The sequence below is a fragment of the Schistocerca gregaria genome, chromosome 10 (genome assembly GCF_023897955.1).
Source record: "Schistocerca gregaria isolate iqSchGreg1 chromosome 10, iqSchGreg1.2, whole genome shotgun sequence".
NCBI lineage: Eukaryota > Metazoa > Arthropoda > Insecta > Orthoptera > Acrididae > Schistocerca > Schistocerca gregaria.
The window spans coordinates 170,354,832-170,361,303 of NC_064929.1; the positions used below are offsets into that span (position 1 = coordinate 170,354,832).

Below are 6,472 nucleotides of genomic sequence, written 5' to 3' on the forward strand. Positions count from 1 at the left end.
TCTGTGGGTACTTCCACTGGGGATGAGCATTCAGACAGGGACAGACACTGTTAAAATATGTAGAGCAAGCTGTACAACAACGCGAACAAAGTCTTAATATTCTGAGTAAGAATTGTGTGTAAGTACCCAATTAGTTGTTTGCATAATAACGTGAAACTTAATTACCGTGATTTAGTCTGCGAACACGGACGCTGTTACAGATTCAAAACAAAACGACGATTACCTCTTTTGGGTTCTGTATTTACGTATGCCATGGACTGGATCACATTTTGGAAACCAAATTTATCTACATTTCTCGGCTAGTCACGTTTTCTATAACCTGAAGATAGTACTAAATTAACCGACATCAGTTATTTAATGAAGGAAAAGTACAGGTGTGTACGTTTGATTTGAAGTTTCTCAAGCACCTTAAAGCTGTTAATGATCCCATCAACAAAATATTGCGTTTCAGTTGTTTTATAGCCACACTGAGTGCTTGGCAACCTCAGGTGAATCGAATGCTAATGAGAAACTAAGCAGACTGTCCTAAAATGGCGTCTTTCTTTCATTAATAGCCGCATGTAAGCACAGTTGTATCCTCAGGGCTACAGATTGCTACAGGCGCGATTTCACTACGATATCAAACCGACGCAATTGAGCTTCTGTGAGAGATCAAGCTAATTTGCATACGTGAAACAGCTTCAAACGAGGAAGAAAGATGAGGAGCTGAACATCCTCTTGACGACGCATCCGCTTAGAGACACGTCATTAGGAAACAATATTGGCCATACACTGAGCAAAAGATTCGTCGTACGCCGACACTGTGATGACAGCGAAATAGGCTAAGAAAAGAATACGCATCAAAGTATCTGGTAACCAGTTTGTGTCTACAGGCGATGATTAGTAATAACAATTCTGATTCCAGTATATTGTGTTTGGTAAATAGTAACACATTTAGATATGCTGCTAGAAAAGAGCTAGAATTTATGAGATGACGTGTTTATTGTTTACACTTTAACCAACTGTAAAATGCCAGTAGGAAGATGTCTCGATAGTGGAAGCTAGTCAGTTGTCCTCATAATGGTGTAATAAGCGGAAACCGCTTCGTAATTAAAAATAGAAACTAGTGGAACAAAGTGCAATTTTTTTTGCTTTTTATTCTTAAATATGGAATATATCCATAAAGAGATGAAGACTGTATCTGTTACTATTAATAGAGTGATATGAGTGCTGACACTTAAGTTCTGCTCACAGGCGCCAGACATGTAAAAACGTACTGCGAAAGGTTGCAGTTCCTTCCACACTTATTCTGAATTATTATAAAACTTCCTAATTTAAGCTGCATCCTTGGTGTGGAGTGTTCAGTATTGTGGACAAAAAATGGAGCTTATTGTTGTGTTCCATCACTATACTAAGTAGAAATTATTATATAAATCAGGACACCTATGGTATATAATTTTCTTAGACGTCTGCGTATTACAGATATAACGTAGTTTACGCCAGCGACGATTTTACGAAATCGTGAAAAGAAAATAACGGGCCGAAACAGCTGTTAGTGAATAAAAAGCAACATTAACAGCCACTTTGAATAGACATGTGTTTTTTACAGTCCATAAAAGCTTTACGGCACAAGAGACAAAAAAACGAGATCTTTGTCATAGTAGGATCACAAGTTACTCATGTTTTCTTGCATAACGTCTTTTTTATTTACTCAAGTGCTCAAAATCTTACCCTAGTTTCTGAAAGAAACCTGAGTGACATTAAGTCTCTTTTTCAGTGAGCTGCTCACCTTGTTCTTAGGCCGAACTGTCGAAGTAAGGCAAAAGTGATGAGACTGGAATATGTGGAGGAGACGGAATAGAAAGAAAATTAAACACAGTCTTCCGTGGGAGAACAAGATAGCAATACCCACGAAGTGTCCTCACTCCATGAAGTATATTACAGGTCAACCAGTCAAATTTGACGTGTAAATGACGCGCATCAAGAAATAATGTGAAACCCAGACAAGATGGTTCCACGACATGTCTGGACAACATAATAAAAAAGAACTGAAAGAAAAAGAACTCCACCTTCTGCAGAAGCAGCTGCTGTGAGGACCATATGGGAATGACACATAAAACTCTTTTGTTCAGAGGCGGTAATTTTTCGCAGTCTGTTCTAATGGGCACTTCCAGTGAAAGTATTGCGCAGCAGCGTAATGGGAACGATGCGATATAATGTTTCCAATGCCGGCGAGCACTTGAATATCGAGATTTATGGCGATCTAGTTGTTACTAGTTACGCTACTTCCTGCAAACTTCCTTCAATGCTGTACCGCTCCACGTGCAATCTGAAAGATATATTGCCTCGAACGATCACAGACGTTATCATACTGACCCAAGTTCCGGTGATAACCTGCGTTTACACAGAAGCGCTTTATCTGTTATCCGCAAACAACTGCAATTGACGTGTGAATGTCAGTAATTATTTGTGATTCAGTCTGTGGACAAAAACCAGCAGAACAGAGTGAGTTGGGAACAGTTCTTTTTTAGTTACAACTGAGACAAATATGTCGAATCTTGCATCGCAAACGAGAGATTGATTTATGTTTAGGGGGAGGGCGGTTTATAGCATTACGAGTGATCATAAATTGGGCATAAGAAGATGCTACCGTGCTGCCGAAATGAAGTCTACAAAATCATTTTCGGTAAACAGGCAGTGACTAGACTAGAGGATGTTTGTAAATTCATGTAGTAGGCTTTTAAAGTACATCGCTTTCAGGATCAGTTTCATAAAATTCCTAAACTAGTGTTTTGGCCACTATGGAAAGTGGCTTTCATTAAAGAGGGAAACATTTTTTTAACACTTAACTACATGGTACGGTGTGCAACCCATGAGATTTTTAGAGGGTATATTGAGCAAGCAGTAATGGGAAAAAGGGCAAATTTGGAATAGAAATTAAAATTCAGAGAGAAGAAATTAAAATTAAGATTTATATCTGACACTGCAATTCTCTCAGAGACGGCAAAAGACTTTAAAGATTACTTGACTCAGTTGCATACTGTCTTGAAAAGATGAAGACCAACAAGTGTAAATTAAGTTATTGGAACGCATCTTAATTAGATCAGCTGATGTAGAGGTAATGAGAGTAGGAAATGAGATGCAAAGGAAGTAATAAAGTTTCGCTGTTGACTGAGCAAAATAAATGTAAAAGATGCATTGATATGAGAAAGAAAAACTTCTCTGGAAAAAAGAAACATTTAAAATTCAATATAAATTTAAATGTTAGTAAGCGGACCTATTTTCTGAAAATATTTGTGTGAATGAAAGTTAAACAGTACATACAAGACGGAATATAAGATCCTGAAATGTTGTGAGAGGAAGGGAAACCTACGTTTAGTACACTTGTAGATTTAGAGAAAAATATTGACAAAATTGATTGCACAAAACTCTTTGAAATTTTGAAGGTAACAAGTACAAGATACAAGGAGCGGAAAGTCATTTATAACCTGTACAAAGACAACATTGGACTTATAAGAGTCGAAGGACATGAAAGGGAAGTAGTGGTCGAGAACAGAGTGAGACAGAATTGTAGTCTCTCCCCGACCATCATTCTCGACATTGACCAAACGTGAAGGAAAGCAAGGAGAAATTTGGAAAGAAAATAATTATTCAGGGGGAAGAAGTAAAGTCTCTAAGCTTTGTCGATGACACAGTAATTCTGTCAGAGACGGCAAAGGGCTTAGAAAAGCAGTTGTATGGAATTGATACTGTGTTGAAGGAAGATTATAAAATGAATCTCAACTAAAGTAAAACAAATGGAATGGAATGTAGTTGAAGTGAAACAGTGAATGCTGAGGGAACTGGATAAGGAAATGACATACTGAAAGTAACTGATGAATTTTTCTATTTCGGCAGCAAAAAAACTTATGCCACAGAAGTAAAGAGTTCATGGATTATATGCTAGCATAGCAAGACAGCCTTTTGTGGAAAAGAGACATTTTTTGAAGTCCAGTATAAGTTTAAGTGTCAGGAATTTTTTTCTGGAGGTGTTTATATGGAATACAGGCATCTATGGAAGTCAATAGCGGATGATAACATCGTAGAGAATGGGAAGTTTCGGAAAGTTTTGTTACAGATAAATGCTAAAAGGTAGATAGATATGTTAACTATTCAATGTATAGGTACTGTATAGAATTAGGGAGAAAAGAGTTAGTGCCACAATCTGATTTAAATAAGGGTTATGCCGATAGGACACATCCTGTGGCACCAAGGAATAGTCAGTTTGTTGATTGAGGGAAGAAATGGATACAGGTTACAGTAGTTATGCAAAGGTGAAGACGGTTGCATAGGATAGTGTGGAGAGCTGCTTCAGACCAGTCTTCAGATTGAAGGTCATAACAGCAACTAATCTTCGAAATGTGTGAAGTTTGTGAACGTCTACAATTGCGCCGCCAGTTCATGATGGGTACCAGGAGTGCTGAACGATTCACATCCGTTATGCGAAGCGGCCACGCCCCTTTGGAAAATGTTTACGGACTGGACTCACCGCCTGCGGGTGTCGCAGTGACCGCTGCTGCGTCGGGTTCAGCTGCAGCCGGTGTAGGCGGGAGTCGAAGCGGCGGCCTCGTGAACTGCGATTGCGGCCGGTGGGATCCCGGTGCCGGCGAGTGGTGTGTGGCAGAGGGTGTGTGCGATGTCGCGCCTCGCACGGCCGTCTCGCCTGGCAGGGGGGCCCGCTACTGCCCGGCAGGTCCGCCGCTGCGGGCCGCGGGGACGGCGCGTGGGCGGGGCGTGCGCTGCCGTTCCGCGCCGCCATTGGTCGCCGGCGACCAGCGCCGCCCCCACCACCGCAGACCCCTACCCGCTGCTGTCCGGTGGCCTGCAGCCAGCATCGCGACACTTTGCATGCACCAGCCGCTTCGTACACGATTTTCGAACACACCCACCAGTTAGATTCTTATTTATCAATGTTACTGTGGTCTTCAATTCGAAGACTGACTTGACGCAGCTCTGTCCTGTGCAAGCCTCTTCACCTACGAGTAACTGCTGCAACGTACATCCTCCTGAATCTGCTTACAGTATCCAGCTCTTCGTCTCCCTCTAAAATTTTTACTCCCCACACTTTCCTCCAGAACTATGTTTGTGATCCCTTGATGCCTCAACACATGTCCTACCAACCGATCCCTTCTCCTAGTCAAGTTGTGTCACAGATTCCTCTTCTCCCCAGTTCTATTCAGTACCTCCTCATTAGTTACATTATCTACCCACCTAGTCTTCAGCACTCTTCTGTAGCACCACATTCCAAGAAATTCTATTCTCTTCTTGTCTAAACTACTTATCGTCCATTTTTCACTTACATACATGGCTGCAGTCTACATTTTTTATACTCTCTACTTCCACCATTATCAGTTATTTTGCTCCCCAAATAGTAAAAATCACCTAATACTATAAGTGTCTCACTTCCTAACCTAATTCCGTCAGCATTACATAATTTAATTTGGCTGCAATTTATTATCCTTCTTTTGATTTTGTTGAGTTTCTCTGATATTATCCTTTCAAGACTGTCCATTCTGTTCAACTCCTCCTCAAAGTCCTTTGCATTCTCAGACAGATTTACAGCGTCATGTGCAAAGTTCAAAGTTTTTATTCCCTCTCCCAGGACTTCAATTCCTAGTCCACATTTTTCTTTGGTTTGCTTTGCCGCTTGCTCAATGAACCGATTGAATAACATTGGCGACAGGCTAAAATTGCCTAAACTCGATTCTCAACCGCTGATTCCACTTCATGCTCCTTGACTCGTATTCTTGGCGTTTGGTTTGTGAACAAATTGTAAATAACCATTCGTTCCTTGTATTTTACTCTTGCCTCCTTCGGAATTTCAAAGGAGGTATTCAGGTCAACATTGTTAAAATCTTTCTCTTGGTCTTTAAATGCTACAAACGTAGTTTTGCCTTTCCGGAACCTATCTTCTAAGGTACGTCCTAGGGTCAGTATTGCCTCGCGGGTTCGTACACTTCTCCAAAATCGAAACTGATCTTCCCTCAGGTTACTTCCATTCTTCGGTACAGAAATCGTGCAAGTGTTTTCCAGCCATGAGTTATAAATTAATAGTTTGGTAATATCCACACCTGTCAGCACCTGCTTTTTAAGGAATTGCCATTATTACATTATTCTTAAAGTCTATGGGCATTTGGTTCGTCTTATAGTTCTTGCACACCAGATGGATTTATAAATGAAAAACGAAAACTCTAAATGTGAATATAATTTTACACATATTTTGCAGTTACAGATGTGACTCTATGCTATACAGAGGTAGTATTAATAACAGCCGGCCGCGGTGGTCTAGTGGTTCTAGGCGCTCAGTCCGGAACCGCGCGACTGCTACGGTCGCAGGTTCGAATCCTGCCTCGGGCATGGATGTGTGTGATGTCCTTAGGTTAGTTAGGTTTAAGTAGTTCTAAGTTTTAGGGGACTGATGACCTAAGATGTTAAGTCCCATAGTGCTCAGAGC

The 6,472-nt window shown here is 40.8% G+C and overlaps 1 long non-coding RNA gene across 1 annotated transcript in view; it reads right to left on the minus strand.

The window, feature by feature from the left end:
* LOC126293541 (uncharacterized) overlaps window positions 1-4,657 on the minus strand; it is a 616,677-nt gene extending 612,020 nt beyond the window's left edge. Inside the window, exon 1 of the long non-coding RNA XR_007552302.1 lies at window positions 4,508-4,657. This is a non-coding gene — a long non-coding RNA (uncharacterized LOC126293541). The remainder of the gene's footprint in view (window positions 1-4,507) is intronic.
* Between the last annotated feature and the right edge of the window lie 1,815 nt (window positions 4,658-6,472).